An 18588-nucleotide genomic window follows, 5' to 3' on the forward strand; every position below is an offset into this window, starting at 1 on the left:
GGTTAGGGTAGTTTAAGTGTTAGGATTAGGCTTAAGGTTAAGATTAATGTTTCGGTTAGTGTTAGGTTTAGAGTTATGGTTTGTGTTAGGTTGAGTGTTAGGGTTAGGGTTTTGTTAGTGTTAGGGTTAGGGTTCCAGTTGGATTAAGGTTAGAGTTAGGGTTAGGGTTAGTGTAGGGTTAAAGGTAGGGTTAGGGTTAATGTTAAAGTTAGGAATTGGATTAGGGTGAGTGTTAGTGTTAGGGTTAGTGTTAAAGTTAGAATTATTTTTGGTTTAGATTTGGGGTTATGGTTATGTTTTATGATAGGGTTAGGGTTAGTTTTAGGTTTAGTATTAGGTAAGAGTGTGGGTAATTGTTAGTGTACAGGTGAGGGTTAGGTTTAGGCTTAGTTTTAGAATTAGGGTGAGGATCAGGGTTAGGGTTCTGGTTAGGGTTAGGTTAGTTTAAGAGTTAGGATTAGGCTTAAGGTTAAGATTAGTGTTAGGGTTAGTGTTAGGGTTAGAGTTATGGTTTGTGTTAGGTTGAGAAATAGGGTTAGGGTTTTGTTAGGGTTAGGATTAGGATTACAGTTGGATTATTTTTAGAGTTAGGGTTAGGGTTAGTGTTTTGTTTAAGGGTAGGATTAGGGTTAGGGTTAGGATTAGGGTTATGATTAGGGTTAGTGTTAGTGTTAGTGTTAGAGTTAAGGTTAGGGTTAGTGTTAAAGTTAGGGTTAGTGTTAGGTTTAGGTTTAGGGTTAAAGTTAGGGTTAATGATAAAGTTAGGGTTAGGTTTAGGGTTAGTATTAGATAATCGTTAAGGTTATTCTTAGGATACAGGTAAGGATGAGGTTTAAGTTTAGTTTTCGAATTAGGGTGAGGATAAGGTTTAGTGATCGGATTAGGGTTAGGTTTAGTTTAAAAGTTAGTATTAGGGTTAGTGGTAGGGTTAAGTTTAGGGTTAGGGTTAGGGTTTATGATATATTTAGGGTTAGGGTTAGTGTTTTGGTTAGTGTTATGGTTAGGGTTATGGTTTAATTTGGGTTAGATTTAGGGTTAGGGTTAGGATTAGGGTTACTTCTAGGGTTAAGAATAGCGTTAGGCTAAGGTTTAGGGAAAGGGTTAGGGTAAGTATTAGGATTAGGGTTAGTGATAGGGTTAAGATTAGGGTTAGGGTTAGGTTTAGTTTTAATGTTAGAGTTAGGGTTATGGTTAGATTAAGTTATGGGGTTAGGGTTCATGTAAGATTTACTGTTGGTTGTAGGGTTTGGGTTAGGTTTTGTGTTAGGGTTAGAGTTATGTTAGTTATGTTTAGTGTTAGTGTTAGTGTTAGATTTAGAGTTAGGGTTAAGTTTAGTGTTATTTTTACAGTTAGGGTTAGGTTTAAGGGTTAGTGATAGTGTGAGAATTAGGGTTAGGTATAGGGTTAGGGTTAGTGTTAGGCTTAGGGTTCGTGTTATGTTTAGGGTTTGCGTTAGTGTTAGTGTTAGGTTTAAGTCTAGGGATAGGTTTAGTGTTAGTGTTAGGGATAGGGTGAGTGTTAGGGTTAGTGTTATGCTTAGGTTTAGGTTTAAGTTTAAGTTTAGTGTTAGGTTTAGGGCTAGGGATAGGTTTAGTGTTAGTGTTAGGGATAGGGTGAATGTTAGGGTTAGTGTTATGGTTAGGTTTAGGTTTAAGTTTAAGTTTAGTGTTAGGTTTAGGGTTAGGGTTAGCATTATTTTTAGGTAAGGGTTAGGGTTACGGTTAGGTAAGTGTTAGGGTTATAGCTAGGTTAGGGTTAGGGTTGTGGTTCTGGTTATGATTTGTGTTAAGGTTAGGGTTAGGTTAGGGGTTTGTTAGGTTTAGGGTTAATTTGTTGGTTTGTGTTAGGGTTACTGTTAGGGTTATGTTTAGGTCTAGGATTAGTGTTATGGTTAGGTATAAGTTTTTGGCTAGAGTTTGCGTTAGGCAAAGATTAGTATTTCGCTTACGCTTAGAGTTAGATTTAGGTTTTCTGTTAAGGTTAGGGTTAGAGATAGTGTTAGGGATAGGGTTAGGGTTAGGGTGAGGTTTAGGGTAAGGTTTAGGGTTAGGTTTAGTGTGATGGATATGGTTAGGATTATAGTTAGGTTTAGGGTTATGGTAAGTGTTAGTGTTAGCTTTAGGGTTAGGATTAGTGTTAGTGTTAGTGTTTTGGTTAATGTTAGTGATAGGTTTAGGATTAGTGACAATTTTGGGGTTTGTTAGCATTAGTGTTAGGGTTAGTGTTACAGTTAGGGTTAGGTTTAGTGTTAGGTTTATTGTTAGGCTTATGGTTAGAGTTAGGTTTAGTGTTAGAGTAAGGGTTAGGGTTAGGGTTAGTGTTGGGGTTTGGGTCAGGGTTAGACTAAGGTTTAGGGTTAGCGTTAGGGTTTGTGTTAGGGTTAGTTTTCCAGTTATGGTTAGATTTAGTGTCAGAGTTATGTTTAGGGTTAGGTTTATGGATAGTGTTGGGTTAGTGTTAGGATTAGGGTTATGGTTTGTATTAGGGATAGGTTTAGTTTAAGGATTTGTTTCAGGGTTAGGTTTAGGGTTATTGTTGGATTATGGTTAGAGTTAGGGTTAGGGTTGGGATTAGTGTTAAGGTTAATGGTAGGGTTATTGTTACTGTTAGGATTAGGGTTAGGGTTAGGGTTAGGGTTACGGTTAGTGTTAAAATAAGGTTTAGTGTTAGGTTTAGGGTTAAAATTAGTGATAGGATAAGGATTATGGTTAGGGTTTCCGTTAGGTTTAGGATTAGGTTTAGTGTTAGGGTTAGTATTAAAATTAGGGTTCGGAGGAGATATGGGTTAGAGTGAGTGTTGGGTTAGTGTTAGTTTTACGGTTTGGGTTAGGATTTTTTTTAGGTTACGGTTAGGATTAGGGATAGGGTTAAGATTAGGTTTAGGTTTATACTTAGGGTTAGGCTTAGTGTTTGTGTTAGGTTTAGTGTTAGTTTTAGTGTAAGTATTAGGGTTAGGGTTAGTTTTAAGGTTAGGGTTAGGGTTAGTATTATTTTTTGGTTTAGGGTTAGATTCAGAATTAGTGATAGTGTTAGGGTTAGGGTAAGTGTTAGTGTTATGGTTAGTGTTAGGTTTAGGTAAGGGTTAGGGTTACAGTTAGATAAAGGTTAGGGTTAGGTTTAGTGTTAGGTTTAGTGTTTGTGTTAGTGTTAGGGTTAGATTTAGGTTAGAGTTAGGGTTAGTTTGAGGTTTGTATTAGAGTAGAGTTAGGGTTAGTGTTAGGTTCAGATTTAGGGTTAGGTTTAGAGTAAAGTTTAGTGTTACAGTTAGGGTTATGGTTAGTGATAGGCTTAGGGTTAGTATTAAGATTAGTGTTAGGGTTAGGGTTCTGTTTTAGGTGAGGGTTAGTTTTAGGGTTAGGTTAAGTGTTAGGAATATGGATAGTGTTAGAATTAGGGTTAGATTAAGGGTTAGAGTTAGAGTTTGTTTAGGGTTAGGGTTAGGGTTAATGTTAGGGTTAGGGTTACTGTTTGAATTAGGGATAGGTTTAGTGTTAGTGTTTGGTTTAAGGTTAGGGTAAGGGTTAGTGTTAGCGTTAGGTTTAGTGTAAATTTAGAGTAAGGAATAGGGTTAGGTTAGGATGAGGGTTATGGTTAAGTTTTTGGTTTATGTTATGGTTAGTATTAGGGTTAGGATTAGGGTTAGTGTTGTGGTTAGGATTAGGGTTAGAGTTAGGGTTCTGGATAGTGTTAGGGTTAGTGTTAGGTTTAGTGTTTGGGTTAAGGTCAGCGATAGGTTAAGGTTTATGTTTAGATTTAGGCTTATAATTAGAGTTAATGTTAGTGTTAGGGTTAGGTTTAGGGTGATTGTAAGGGTTAAGGTTAGGGTTATAGTTAGAATTAGGGTTTAGTTAGGGATAGGGTTACTGTTAGCGTTAGTGTTAGGTTTGTGGTTAGGTTTGGGTTTAGGTTTCCTTTTAAGGAAAAGTTTAGGTTTACCTTTAGTTTAGGGTGAGCGATTGGCTTTGGGTTCCTAATAGGTTTAGGTTTATGATTACGGTTTGTGTTAGGTTTAGGTTTAGGGTTAGTGTTAGGGTTAGTGTTAGGGCTACAGTTTGGGTTAGCATTAGTGTTTAGTTTAGCATTATAATTAGGTTGAGTTTTAGACTTAGGTTTAGTATTAGGATTAGTGTCAGCTTTTTAGTTAGGTTTAGTTTTAATGTAAGTTTTAGGGTTAGGGATACAGTTATGGTTTGGGTTAGTGTTAGGGTTAGGCTTATGTTTCAGTTTTGGTTTCAGGTTATGGTTAGGGTTGATGTTATTGTTAGGGTTAGTGTTAGTGTATGGGTTAGGTAAGGTTAAGGGTTAGCGTTAGGGTTAGTTTATGGTTAAGATTAGGGTTAGGTTTAGGGTTTGGATTATCTTTAGTGTTAGGTTTTGGGTTAGGGTTGGAGTTACAGTTAGTTTTAGGGTTAAGTTTATGGTTAAGTTTAGGGTTAGGTTTATGTTTAGAATAAGGGTTAGTGTTACTCTTAGGGTTAGGGTGAGGGTTCATTTTAGAGTTAGGGTTAGGGTTAGTATAAGGTTTAGGGTTAGGGTTATGGTTAGGGTTGGTTTTATGGTTAATATTAGGTTAGTGTTAGTGTTAGGGTTATGATTAGAGTTAGTGTTACTGTTAGGGTTAGGTTTAGAGTGAGTGTTAGGGTTAGAGTTAAGGTTAGTGTTAGGTTTAGAGTTACTGTTATGGTTAGGGTTAGTGTTATGATTAAGATTAGGGTTAGGTTTAAGTTTAGGGTTAGGATTAAATTAGGGTTAGGGTTAGGGTTAGGTTTGGGGTTAGGATTCGGGTTAGGGATAGGGTTAGGTTTAGGTTTTCTTAGGGTTAGGGTTAGGTTTATGGTTCGTGTTAGGGTTATGGTTATGGTTAATGTTAGGTTTAGGATTAGGGTTAGGCTTAGTGTATTTTTCAGGGTTAGGGTTAGCATTAGGGTTAGGGTTAGTGTTAAGATTAAGTTCAGGGTTAGTGTTAGTGTTTGATTAGGGTTAAGGTAAGGTTTAGGGTTAGGTTTCAAGTTATGATTATATTCAGTATTACTCTTAGGGTTTGGGTTAGGTTGAGTGTTAAGTTTAGAGTTAGGGTTAAGTTTCGTGTTAGGTTTAGGGTTAGTGTTATGGTTATGTTTATGGTTATGATTAGGATAAAGGTTAGGTTTAGGTTCAGGGTTAGGGTTACATTAGGATTAGGGTTTGGTTTGGGGTTAATGTTAGGGTGAGGGTTAGGTTTGGGGTTAAGGTTTGTTTTAGGGATAGGGTTAGGATTAGGTTTACTTAGTGTTAGGATTATGGTTAGGGTTCGTGTTAAAGTTAGAGTTATGGTTAGTGTTATGTTTAGGTTTAAGGTTACGGATAGTGTTAATGTTAGTGATAGGTTTAGGGTTAGGGTTATTGTTAGTGTTTGGTTTAGTGCTAGGTTTAATATTAGGGGTAGCATTAGGTTTAGGGTTCGAGTTTGGGTTAGGGTTAGGGTAAGTTTTAGGGTTTAGGTAGGGTTAGGGTTTGTGTTAAAGTTACGGTTAGGGTTAGGGTTAGGGTTAAGACTAGTAATAGATTTGGGGATAGGGGTAAGCTAAGCATTAGGGTTAGGACTAGGTAACATTAGGGTGAGGGTTTGGCTTAGGGAAAGAGATGGGTTTAGAAGTAGGATTAGGTTTACGATTATTGTTAGGCTTAAGATTAGGTTTAGGGTTTGTGTAAGGGTTAGGTTTAGGGTTAGGTTTACAGTTTGTGTTAAGGTTAGAATTTGGTTAGTTTTAGGGTTAGTGGTAGGGTTAGGTGTAGGCTTAGTGTTAAAATTATGTTAGCATTCAGGTTAAGGTTAGGCTTAAGTTTGGGTTAGGGTAAGGGTTAAGGTTTGTGTTAGGGTTAGATTTAGGTTAAGTTTATTTTTAGGGTTATCATTAGATTTAGGTTAAGTTTAGTTTTAAGGTTAGGGTTAGGAAAAGTTTTAGGCTAGTTTAGGCTTAGGATTAGGTTAGGGTTAGGGTTATGGTGAGCATTAGGTTTTGTGTCAGGGTTAGGGTTAGTGTTCAGTTTAGGGTTAGGGTTATGGTTAATTTTAGTGTTAGGGTTAGGGTTAGGCTTTTCTTAGGATTAATGTTAGGATTGGGTTTAGGTTTTGTGTTTTGGTTAGGGTTATGTTTAGGGTTACAGTTAGGATTATGGTTAGGCTTAGGGTTAGTGTTAGGGTTACGGTTAGGGTTAGGGATAGTGATAATTTTAGGAATAGATTTAGGTTTAGAGTTAGTGTTAGGATTAGGTTTAGGGTTAGGATTAGTGTTAGGGTTAGCATTAGGTTTAGGGTTAATGTTTGGGTTAGGGTTAGCATTAGGGTTAGTTTTAGGGTTAAGGTAGGGTTAGGGTTTGTGTTAAAGTTACGGTTAGGGTTATTGTTAGGGTTCGTTTTAGGGATATGTTTAGGTTAGTTTTATGATTATGTTTAAGGTTAGGGTTAGTTTTAGGATTAATGTTTTTTTTAGGGTTATTGTTAGGTTTAGGTTTAGTATTAAAGTTAGGGTTAGTGTTAGGTTTATGGTTAAGGTTATGGTTAGTGTTAGTGTTAAATTAAGATTAGGATTAGGGTTAGTGTTAAGATTAGGGTTAGGGTTTGTACAAGTGTTAGTATTAGGTTTAGGGTTATGGTTAAGGTTATGGTTAGTGTTAGTGTTAAATTAAGGTTAGGATTGGGGTTAGTGTTAGTCTTAAGATTAAGGTTAGGGTTTGTACAAGTGTTAGTATTAGTGTTAGGGTTAGGGTTTAGGTTTAGTTTAAGATTGGTGTTTGGGTTAGTATTAGTGTAATGTTTAGGGTTAGGGTGAGGGTTAGGGTTATGGTTAGTGGTAGGGTTAGGGTTAGAATTTTTGTTAGTTGTAGGGTTAATAGTATTGTTATATTTAGGTCTCGTGTTAGGGTTAATTTTAGATTTAGGTATAGATTTAGTATCAGGGTTAGTGTTAGGTTTTCAGTTAGGGATAGTGTTAAGGCTAGGGGTAGGTTTACTAGTGGTGTTAGTGTTGGGTTAGGGTTAAGTTTAGGTTTAGTGTTATGGTTAGTGTTAGGTTTAGGTTTAGTGATAGTGTTAGTGTTAGAGTTAGTGTTAATGTTAGCGTAAGGTTTAGGGTTATGGTTAGGGTTCTGGTTATGCTTAGGTTTAGTTTTAGATTTTGGGTTAGACTTAGGGTTTAGGTTAGTGTTATGGTTAGGTTTAGTGTTTCTGTTAGGTCAGGGATAGGGTTACAGTTTCATTAAGGTTAGGATTAGCTTAGTTTCAGGGATAGGGTTGGATTAGTGTTACAGTTAGGGTTAGGGTTAATGTTAGTGTTAGGGTTAGTGTTAGGGTCAGGATTCACATTACTGTTAGGTTTAGGATTATGTTTAGGCTTAGGGTGAGGGATTGAGTTAGGGTTTGGATTAGGGTTAGTGTTAGGTAAGTTTTAGGGTTAGGATTATGGCTTTGGTTAGGATTTGTGTTAAGGTTAGTATTAAGGTTAGATTCATGCATAGGCTTAGAGTTAGGTTTAGGTTTAGTGTAAGGGTTAGGTTTAAGGTTAGTGTTAGGGTAAGCATTAGGTTTAGGGTTAGTGTTAGTATTAGTGTTAGGTTGAGGTTTAATGACAAAGTTAGTGTTAGGGTTAGGATTAGTGTTAGGGTTATAGTTAAGTTTAGGGTTAGGTTTATGGTTAGTTTTAGGTTCCGGGTTAGTGTAGGTTTAGGGTTCAGTTTAGCTGAGTGATAGAATTAGGATTAGTGTTCTGCTTAGGTTTTGTGTTAGGATTACATTTAGAGTTAGTGTCAGGGTTAGGGTAAGCATTAGGTTTAGGGTTAGTGTTAGTATTTAGGGTTAGGATTAATATTAGTAATGAGTTTAGGGTTAGGGTTAATGTTAGTGTTAGGGTTAGGGTACATTTTATGGTTAGGGATAGGGTTAGTTTTAGGTTTAGTGTTAGTGATAGGGTTACGGTTACGATTAGGGTTAGATTACGTGTTAGGGTTAATGTTAGTTCTTTTGGTAGGGTTAGGCTAAGTGTTAGGGTTGGTTTTATAGTTAGGGTCAGAATTAGGATGTGAATTAGTGTTTGGATTAGGGTTAAGTTAGGGGTAGTATTAGGGTTAGTGCGAGGTTTATAGTAAGCATTAGGGTTAGGGTAAGGGTTCGGTTTAGTGTTAGTGTTAGGGTTAGTTTTTGGGTTAGCTTTAGGGTTATTTATAGGTTAGGGTTTGTGTTAGGGTTAGGGTATTGGTTACGGTTAGGGTTAGTGGTAAGGTTAGGTTTAGGGTTCGTGCTAAAGGTAGGGTTACATTTATGGTTAGGGTTAGTTTTATGGTTAGGGTTAGGTTTAGGATTAGGGATAGTGTTAAGTTTAGAAATAAGTGTAAGGTTAGGATTAGTTTTAGGGATAGGTTTAGGATTAGGGTTAGTGTTAGTGTAATGGTTAGGGTTAGGGTTAGTGTGTTAGGGATAGGATATGGGTTAGGTTTAGGGTTCATTTTAGTGTTAGATTTAGGCTTAGGGTTAATATTATTGTTAGTATTAGGGTTCAGATTATGGCTTGTGTTAGGGTTAGTGTTAGGGTTAGGGTTAGTGTTACATTTAGGATCAGGGTTACGGTGAGTGTTAGGGATAGTTTTGGTTAGTTTATTGTTAGTATTACCTTAGATTTATGTTAAGGTTAGTTTTAAAATTAGGTTTAGGGTTAATATTATGGTTAGTGATAGGTTTTTGGGTAGGGTTAGTGGCAGGATTAGGATTAGGTTTAGCTTTATGGTTAGGGTTAGGGTTAGGGTTAGTGTTAGGGTTATGGTTATTGTTAGAGTGAGGGGTAGGTTTATGGTTATTGTTATGGTTAGGGTTAGGTTTTGAATTAGGGTTAGGGTTTGGTTAATGGTAGGGTTAGGCTTAGATTAGAGTTAGGGGTAGGATAGGGTTAGGGTTATGGTTATGGTTCATGTTAATGTTAGGGTTAGTGTTAGGATAAAGTTTATTGTTAGGGTTAGGATAGGTTAAAGTTAGGGTTAGGGTTAGGTTAGATTTAGGGTTACGGTTACAGTTCATGTTACAGTTAGGGTTAGTGTTAGTGTTAGGTTTAGTTTTTTTTTTTTTTTTTTTTAGGTTTAGGTTTATGGTTAGTGTTAGGGTTATGGTTAGGTTTAGCATTAGTGTTTGTTTTGGAGTTATAGTTATGTTTAGGGTTAGTGTTAGGGTTATGGTTAGGGACAGTGATTGGTTTAGGATTAGGTTTAGGGAGAGGTTTAGTGTTAGGATTACTTTTTGGGTTAGTGTTAGTTTTAGGGTTAGCCTTAGGGTTAGTGTTAGGTTTAATATTAGGGTTAGGTATAGTTTTAGGGTTAGTGTTATAATTAGGGTTAGTTTAGCATTAGGTTCATGTTAGATTTTGGGTTAGGGTTAGTCTTAGTGTCAGGTATAGTGTAAAAGTTATTGTTAATGATAGGGTTAGGGTTGGTGTTAGGGCTAGGGTTAGTGTTAGTGTTAGGGATAAGGTTTAGGTTAGCATTAGGTTTAGGGTTAGGGTTAGGGCATGTGTTAGGGTTAGGGTTAGGGTAAGTGTAAGGGTTAGGGTTATGGTTATAGATAGAGTTAGTGTTAGTGTTAGTGCTAGTGTGTGGGTTAGGGTTAGTTTTAGGTTTAGGGTTAAGTTTAGGTTTAGGTTTAGTGTTAGAATTAGTGTTAGGGTTTGTGTTAGGGTGAGGGTTAGGGTTAGGGTCAGGGTTACATTACGGTTAGGATTCAGGTTAGTGTCAGTATTAGGTTAGGTTAGGTTTATTTTAGGGTAAGAGTTAAGGTTTATGTTAGTGTTAGATATAGGTTTAGGTTTAGGTTAAGATTACTGTGTCTTCTTTAGATTTAGTTTAAGGTTAGATTTAGGGTTAGTGTTAGGTTTAGCATTACGGTAAGATTTAGGTTACGGTTAGGTTAGGGTTAGCTTTAGGGTTAGTGTTAGCATTTGTGTTAGGGTTAGGGTTAGGTTAGGGTTATGGTTATGGATAGGGTTTGTGTTAGGGTTCTTGATAGGGATAGGTTTATGTTTTGTGTTAGGGTTAAGGATAGGGTTAGGTTTACATTTAGGCTTAGGGTTAGAGTTAGTGATAGGATTAGAGTTAGGGTTAGTGTTAGTGATAGGTTTAGGGTTAGTGTTAGGGTTAGGGTTAGGTTTAGTGTCAGTTATGTTTAGGGTTAAGTTTAGGGCTATTGAAAGTGTTAGGGTTAGGGTTACATTTAGGGTTAGTGTTAGGGGTAGGGTTAGGGTTAGAATAAGGATTAGGGTTACTGTTAGAGTTAGGGTTATGTTTAGGGTTAATATTAGGGTTAGGGTTAGGATTAGGGTTTGTGTTAGATTTTTGGTTAGGGTAAGGGTTAGGTTTCACTAAGGGGTAAGTTTAGGATTAGTGTTAGGTTTAGGGTTAATGTTAGTGTTATGGTTAGGGATGGCCTTAGGATTAATGTTTGGTTTATGGTTAGTGTTAGGTTTAGTGTTAGTGTTAGGGTTAGGGTTAGGGATAAAATGAAGTTTAGGTTTACTCTTAGTGGTCTGGTTAGGTTTAGGTTTAGGGTTAGGGTTATGGTTAGGGTTAGTGTTAGGGTTAGGGTTAGAATTTGGCTTAGGTTTAGTTTTGTTGGTAGGGTTAAGTTTAGGATTTGTTTTTGGGTTAGTTTTAGGGTTCAGGTTAGGGTTAAGGTTAGTGTTAGCATTAGTGTTAGGGTTATGTTTAAGGATAGTGTTAAGGTTAGGTATAGGTTTAGGTTAAGGGTTAGTATTAGGGTTAGGTTTAGGTTTAGTGTTATGGTTAGAGTTGGGGTTAGTTTTAGGTTTAGTGATATGGTTAGTGTTAGGGTTAGTGTTAGTGTTAGGGTAAATGTTAAGGTTAGGGTTAGGGTTCTGGATAGTCTTAGGTTTAGGTTTAGAGTTAGTGTTAGGGTTAAATTTAGGGTTAATGTTAGGGTTAGTGTTAGGGTTGGTGTTATGGTGAGGGTTAGGGTTGGGGTTTGAGTTTAGTTTAGGTTTAGATTAGTGTTAGGTTTAGGGTTTTGGTTAGTGTTACTGTTAGGGTTAGTTTTAGTGTTTCATTTAGGGTTAGGGTTAGAGTTAATGTTAGTGTTAGTGTTAGGGTTAGGGTTAGTGTTAGAATTAGGTATAGGTTTAAATTTGGGGGTTTTGACAGGTTTAGTGTTAGGGTTAGGATTAGTGTCACTGTTAGGGTTGTGGTTAGTTTTAGGTTTAGGGTAAGTCTTAGGGTTATGCTTAGCATAGGTTTAGGGTTAGTGTTAGATTTGTGAAAGAATTAGGGTTAGGGTTTTATTTAGGTTTTGTGTTATGGTTGCAGTTAGGGTTAGTGTTAAATTTAGGGTTATGTTTAGGTTTAGGGTTAGTGTTAGTGTTAGGATTAGTGTTAGGGTTCGTGTTAAGGTTATGGTTAGGGTTAGTATTCTGTTTATGTTTAGTGTTAGGTTTAGAGTTAGTGTAAGCATTATGGCTAGGGTTAGGTATAATGTTAGGTTTAAGGATAGGTTTAGCATAGTGTTAGGGTTAGGGATATGGTAATGTTTAGTTTTAAGGTTAGAGTTAGTGTTAGGGTCAGGCTTATTATTAGAGTGGGGGTTAATTTTAGCAATAGTTTTATGGTTAGTGTTAGGGTTAGGTTTAGGGTTAGGTACAGGTTAGTGTTAGGGTTTGGTTATGTTTAGGGTTATGGTTGGGGTTAGGGTTTGTTTTAGGATTAGGATTAGAGTTAGGTTTAGAGTTAGGGTTAGTGTTAGAGTTAGAGTTAGTGTTCGGTTTAGAATTAGTGTTAGGGTTATCATTAGGGTTAGGGTTAGGATTAGGGTAAGTTTTAGGGTTAGTTTTAGTGTTAAAGTTAGTATTAGGGTTAGTGTTAGGGTTAGGTTTAGGGTTAAGGTTATTGCTCCAGTTAGGGTTAGGGTTAGTGTAAGCTTTAGGTTTACAGTTAGGTTTAGGTTTGAGGTTAGGTTTAGTTTTAGGTTTTGTGTTAGGATTAGGGTGAATGTTAGTGTTAGAGTTAGGTTAGGGTTAGCTTTAGGCTTAGTGTTATGGTTTGTGTTAGGATTAGTGGTAGTTTAAGGTTATGTTTAGGGTTAGGTTTAGAGTTCGAGTTCGGATTAGAGTTAGGTTTGGGGTTAGGGTTAGTGTTAGTGTTAGGGTTAGGGTTAGGTTTAGGTTTAGTGTTAAGGTTAGGGTTATGGTTAGAGTTATGGAAAGTGTTAGGCTTAGGTATAGAGGTAGGGTTAGTGTTAGGGTTAGGGTTCGTGTTAGGGTTAGGGTTATTGTGAGTGTTATGGTTATGGTTAGGTTTAGGGTTAGGGTTAGTTTTAGTGTTTGGGTTAAAGTTAGGGTAAGGGTTATGGATAGTGATAGAGTAAGGGATACGTTTAGGATTAGTGTTAGGCTTTGGTTTAGGGTTAATGTTACTGTTAGGATTAATGTAAGGTTCCGAGTTAGTGTTAGGGATTGAGTTAGGGATAGGTTTAGTGTTAGGATAAGGGTTAGTGTTAAGTTTATGTTTATGTTTAGGCTTAGGGTTAGTGTTACTGCTAGGTAAAGGTTAGGGTTAGAATTAGTATTAGGGTTAAAGTTAAGATTAGTTTTAGGGTTAGTGTTAGGGTTAAGATTAGGGTTAGCATTTGTGTACGTGTTAGGGTTAGTTTTAGGGTTAGTGTTGATGTTAGGTTTAGTATTAAGGTAATGGTTAGGGTTAGGGTTAGGGTTAGTGTTAGGGTAAGGTTTAGAATTTGGGTTAGGGTTAGGGTTAGTGGTTTCGGTAAGATTTTGATTTTGTGTTAATGTTAGGTTTAGGTTTAGAATTATGTTTAGTGTTAGGGTTAGTGTTAGTGTTAGGTTTAGGTTTATTATTATGTTTAGTGTTAGGGTTAGTGTTAGGGTTAGGGTTAGTGTTAGGGTTAGGGTTAGGTTTAGTTTTAGGGTTAGTGTTAGGGTTAGGTAAGGGTTAGTTTTAGTTAGGTTTAGGGTTAGGGATAGTGTAAATGTTAGGGATAGGTTTGGCTTTAGGGTAAGTGTTAGTGTTAGGGTTAGTGTTAGGTTTAGTGTTATGGTTTTGGTTAGGGTTAGGGTCAGGGTTAGAGATATAGTGTTAGGCTTAGTGTTAGTGTTAGGGTAAGGGTTAGGGTTACGGTTTTAGTTAGGCTTACTTTTAGTTTAAGAGTTAATGTTAGGTTTAGTTTTAGGGTTAGGGTTAGTGTTAGTGTTAGGGTCATGGTTAGTTTTAGGATTTCAGTTAAGGTTAGGTTTAGTTTAGTGTTAGGATGAGGGTTTGGATTAGTGTTACGTTTAGGGTTATGGTTAGTGTTTCATTTAGGGTTAGAGTGTGGGTTAAGGTTAGTATTAGTGTTATTGTTAGGTTACTAATAGAGTTAGTGTTTGGATTATGGTTAGTGTTATGTTTATGGTTAGGGTTAAGTTAGGGTAAGGGTTATTTTACTGTTAGCCTTATGGTTTAGGTTAGGGTTTGTGTTAGGGTTACAGTTAGGATTAGAGTTATAGTTAGGGTTAGGATTAGGGTTCGTGTTTGTGTTAGTGTTAGTGTTAGTGTTAGGTTTAGGGTTAGGGTTAGGTTTAGTGTTAGGTTTAGGGTGAGGTTTAAAGTCAGTGTTAATGTTAGAGTTAGGGTTAGGGTTCATGTTAGGTTTAGGATTAGTGTTAGGTTTTCTGACAGGCTTAGTGTTAGGTTTAGGATTAGTGTTAGTGTTAGGGTTATGGTTAGGGATAGTCTTAGGATTATGGTTAATTTAGGTTTAGGATTAGGGTCAGGTTAGTGATAGGGTTAAGGTTAGGGTTCGGATTAGGTTTCGTGTTAGTGTTACAGTTAGAGTTAGTGTTAGGGTTAGGGTTAAGAATTTCCAAACTTGGGAAGCCTAGTGAGGCAAGCTAAGGGATGAATACTTCACAGTATCAAAGAAATCTGTCCAAAAACTTGATGGAGTATATAAGTACATGCATATTTCCCTGTAATCTCCTAAAGGACTCTTGGATAAAGTTGTTTTTACATGCTTCACCTTAGGCCTACAGTCACAAGAACAAACCAGAGATTGCTCCCAGGGAATTGATGGAGTGTGAAGTTTCAAGTAGCTAGCACCAATGCTGTTTGATTTTCAGCTCCATTTCCATTTACCTGTATAGGATAAAATGAACTGAAACTTTAAAATACACACTGTACCTTATAGTGAACAATTTAACCTAGGAGGACCAAACATGTGGAGTTTTGTAAAGATAGGAGAAAAATTAATCCTGCCTAGTAACAAAAAAAAAAAATTAAAAATGTAAGTCTAATCCTAATACTAGCTCTAACACTATCCTTGACACAAACACTATCTTGATTGAAAAACTGTTGATCCTAGAAGTCCCAAACTTGGGGAGCCCAGTGGGCTAAGCTGTCAGATGAATCCTATGCAGTATAAAAGAAACATGACCAAATAATTGAGGTGGTATTTCAGTTCATGCATATTTCTCTATTTTCTGCTAAATGGCTCTCAGATAAAGTTGTTTTTTCCATCTTACAGCTACTTTCACAAGGAACAAACCAGAGAGTTCCCACAGAGAACTGATTCAGTGTTTGAAATTTCAAGCAGCTGGCACCAACCCAGTTTGATTTCACCCTCCATTTTAATTTACCTATATAAGTCAATAGGAAGTGAAACTTTAAAATATAGAGTGTTCCTATTAGCCAACCATTGAAATGAGAAGGCCCAAACCTGAGGAGCATATTAAGGCTAGGTAACAGAAGACTCCTTCCAAGTATCAAAGAAATTTGTACAAAACTTACTCTCACCCTAACACTACATCTAACTGTAACCCTAACCCTAAACCTAACACGAACCCTTACCTGATTAGAGAACCATTGATCCTAGAAGTCCCACACTTGGAGAGCTTTGTGGGGAAAGCTAAATAATGAATCCTACTCAGTATCAAACAAATCTGACAAAATAATTATGGGAGGAATTTCAGTGCATGCATATTCCCTGCTTTCTCCTAAAGTGCTCTTGGATAAAGTTGTTTTTGCATGCTTCACCTTAGGCCTACACTCACAAGGAACATACCAGAGTGTCCCCCACAAAGAATTGAGGGTGTGTGTGTAGTTTCAAGCAGCTAGCATAAACTCTGTTTGATTACCAGGTCCACTTACATTTACTCGTATAGGTCAAAATGAAGTAAAATGAAAATACTAACTGCTCCGGACACCAAACAGTTGAACCAAAAGGCCTAAACATGGGAAACAGAGTAAGATTAGTTAAAGGTGAATCCTGGATTGTATCAAAGAAATTTGAATAAAGTAATTCTAACCATAACACTAACTCTAAACTGAGCCCTAATCCTAACCCTAAGCATTAACATAGCCCTATCTCTAACCCTAATTTTAACCCTAAATTTAACTGTAATCATTGCCCAAACCCTAGCTCTAACTCTATCCATTACCATAACTATAACCCTAACCCTAATGCTAAACATAGACCTAAACCTAACATTTACCCTAGACCTGCTCTAACCCTAACCTTCACCTTAGCCCTAAATCTAGCTCCAACCATAACACTTACCCTAAACCCAACCCTAACCCTAGGCCTAACCATAAGCCTAACCCTAACCCTAACACTAGCCTTAATCCTAACCATAAATGCAGCCCTAAACCTAACTGTAATTCTATCTTTTACCCTAAACTTAAGCCTAAACCAAATGCTAACAATAGGACTAAACCTAATCAAATAGCTATCTTTAAAGCTATTCCAAACCCTAAACCTAACCTAAATCCTAAACCTAACCATATCCATTACACTAAACCTAATGATAATTCGTGCCTTAACCCTAAACCTTAACTGAAACAAATTCCTAATCCTGACCCTGACCATAATAATACACCTAGCTCTACACCTGACCTTTACCCTAAACCTAAACCGTACAGTAGACCTATTCATAACCATATCCTACAACTACGTTTAACTTTAATGCTAGACCTAACATTAGCCCTAGCCTTAATCCTAGCACTAGCCCTAATACCAGCCCTCATCCAAGCTGTAAACCTAGCCTTAATCCTAACTCTCATGCTAACCCTAACCCAAGACCTAATCCTAAACCTAATCCTAGCCCTAAACTTAAATCTAACTGAATCCATTCCCTTAAATATAACTCTTATCCTAATGATAATCCCAGGACTAAACCTAACCCTATCACTATCCCCAAATCTATCAATTATCCTAAACCTAACCTGAACCCTAAACCTAACCCTATTTTACCCTAACCCTAACCCTAACACTAATTCGAGCCATAACTCTAAACCCAAACCTAAACCAAGCCCTAACACTGACCCTGGCCCTAATAATTCCCCTAGCTCTAAATCTGACTCTTATCCTATACCTAACCATTACAATAGACCTAGCTGTAAAACATTCCCTAAAACTATCCCTAACTCTAACCCTAGACCTGACATTAGCCCTAGCCTTAATTCTAGCCCTAACCCTAACACTAACCATAGCCTTTATCCTAGCCCTAAACATAGCCTTAATTACAACCATAACCCAAACTCTAGGCCTAACCCTGACACTAACCCTAGCCCTAATCTTAGCCTTAATTTAGCCCTATCCCTAACCCTAGTATTAAGACTAACATTAGACCTTTCACTCATTCTAACCATATCCCTTACTGTAACCCTATCCCTAGTCCTAACCCTAGTCCTAACCCTTGCCCTATCTTTTGCCCTAGCTCTAACCTTAGACAATACCTAACTGTATATCAAGCCCTAATCTGAAGACTAAGCCAAACCCTAACACTAACTCAAACCATAACACTAATCTTAAAACTAGCCCAAGCCCCAGCCCTAGCCCTAAAACAAAACCGAACTATAGCTATAACACTAACCCTTTAACTAAACCAAACCCTAACCTTAATCATATCCCTAACCATAGTCCTAATATGAGTTTTAAGACGAACCCTTAAACTAATCCTGAACCTGAGACTGACCCTAACACTACTAGCTCTAAACATCACCCTAAACCTAAACCTAACCCTAACACTAACTCTAGCCCTAAAACCCTAAAATGAGCCCTAAACATCACCCTAGTATTTACATTAGCGCTAACCCTAACACTATCCCTAACTTAACCCAAAACCTAGCCTTAATCCTAGCTTTAACCCTAGCCCTATTCATAACCATAAACCTAGCCCTAAACCAATCTCTAACTCTATCCATTACCATAACCAAAACCATAAACCTAATGCTAACCCTAGGCATAAAGCTAAAGCTATCCCTAATCTTAACCCAATCTATTACCCTGAATCTAACCTGCACCTGAACCTAACCCTATGATTACCCTAGCCCTAACACTAACACTAATTCAACCCCTAACTTTAAACCTTAACCTATCCTAAACCCTAAACCTGACCTTGACCCTAATAAAACCCCTAGCTCTAAACTTGAACATAACCCTACACCTAACCCTTACCCCAGGTGTAGCAATAATCCTAACCCTAAAATTATCTTTTACCATAATTTTGGACATGAAATTAGCCCTAGCACTAATCCTAGTCCTAAACTAAAATAAAACCTAGCCTTCATCGTAGCCCTAATTTAGCCCTATGTCTAACCCTAACACTAACCCTAGCCCTGAGACTCACTCTAAATCATGCCCTATACCTATCGCTAGTTCAAACCTTAGCCCTTATCATAACCTTATCCCTTACCATAACCCTATCCCTAGCCCTAACCTTTGCCCTATCCTTAGTCTCAGCTCTAAGCCTAGATCTAACCCTAACTCCAAATCTAACCCTAACCCTAAGCCTAAGCTTAACACTTACATTATCCCTAAACCTAGGACTAAACAAAAACCAAGCAATAGCCCTAACCCTAAACATTAACTTAAACCAAACCATAACACTAAAACTAGACCTATCCCTAGCCCTAATTTGAGTTCTAACACTAACTTTAAAACTAACACTGACTCTGACTCATATCCTAACACTCAACCGCTGTAAACACCTCCCTCACCTTAAACCAAATGCTAAGAATAACTCTAACAATAATTGGAGGCCTATCCCTAACCCTAAAATGAACCCTGACCTGACTCTTATCCTAACACAAAACCTAGCTATAAATATCACTCTAAACTTAAACCTAACCTAACATGAAACCTAACCATAACACTAAAACTAACTTAAATTTAACCCTAGTTCTTACATTAGCCATGGCCCTAATTCTATCCCTAACCCTAACACAAAAACTAGCCCTAAACTGAGCCCTAAACCTAGACTTAACCCTAACTCCAACTCTAACCATAACCCTAAACCTAACCATAGTTCTAACCCTCACCCTAACCCTAACTCAAGACCTTATCCTAACCATAACCCTAGTCATAAACTTACTTCTAACTGTATCCATTACTCTAAACATCACCCTTATCCTAATGCTAACCCTAGGCCTAACCCTAAACTTATCACTATCCCCTAAATTGTCAATTACCCTAAACCTAACCTGAACCCTAAACCTAACTTTATCATTACCCTAATACTATCCCTAAAGCTAATTCGAGCCCTAACACTAAACTCAAACCTAAACCTTAG

This window comes from Marmota flaviventris, chromosome 4 (assembly GCF_047511675.1).
Source record: "Marmota flaviventris isolate mMarFla1 chromosome 4, mMarFla1.hap1, whole genome shotgun sequence".
NCBI lineage: Eukaryota > Metazoa > Chordata > Mammalia > Rodentia > Sciuridae > Marmota > Marmota flaviventris.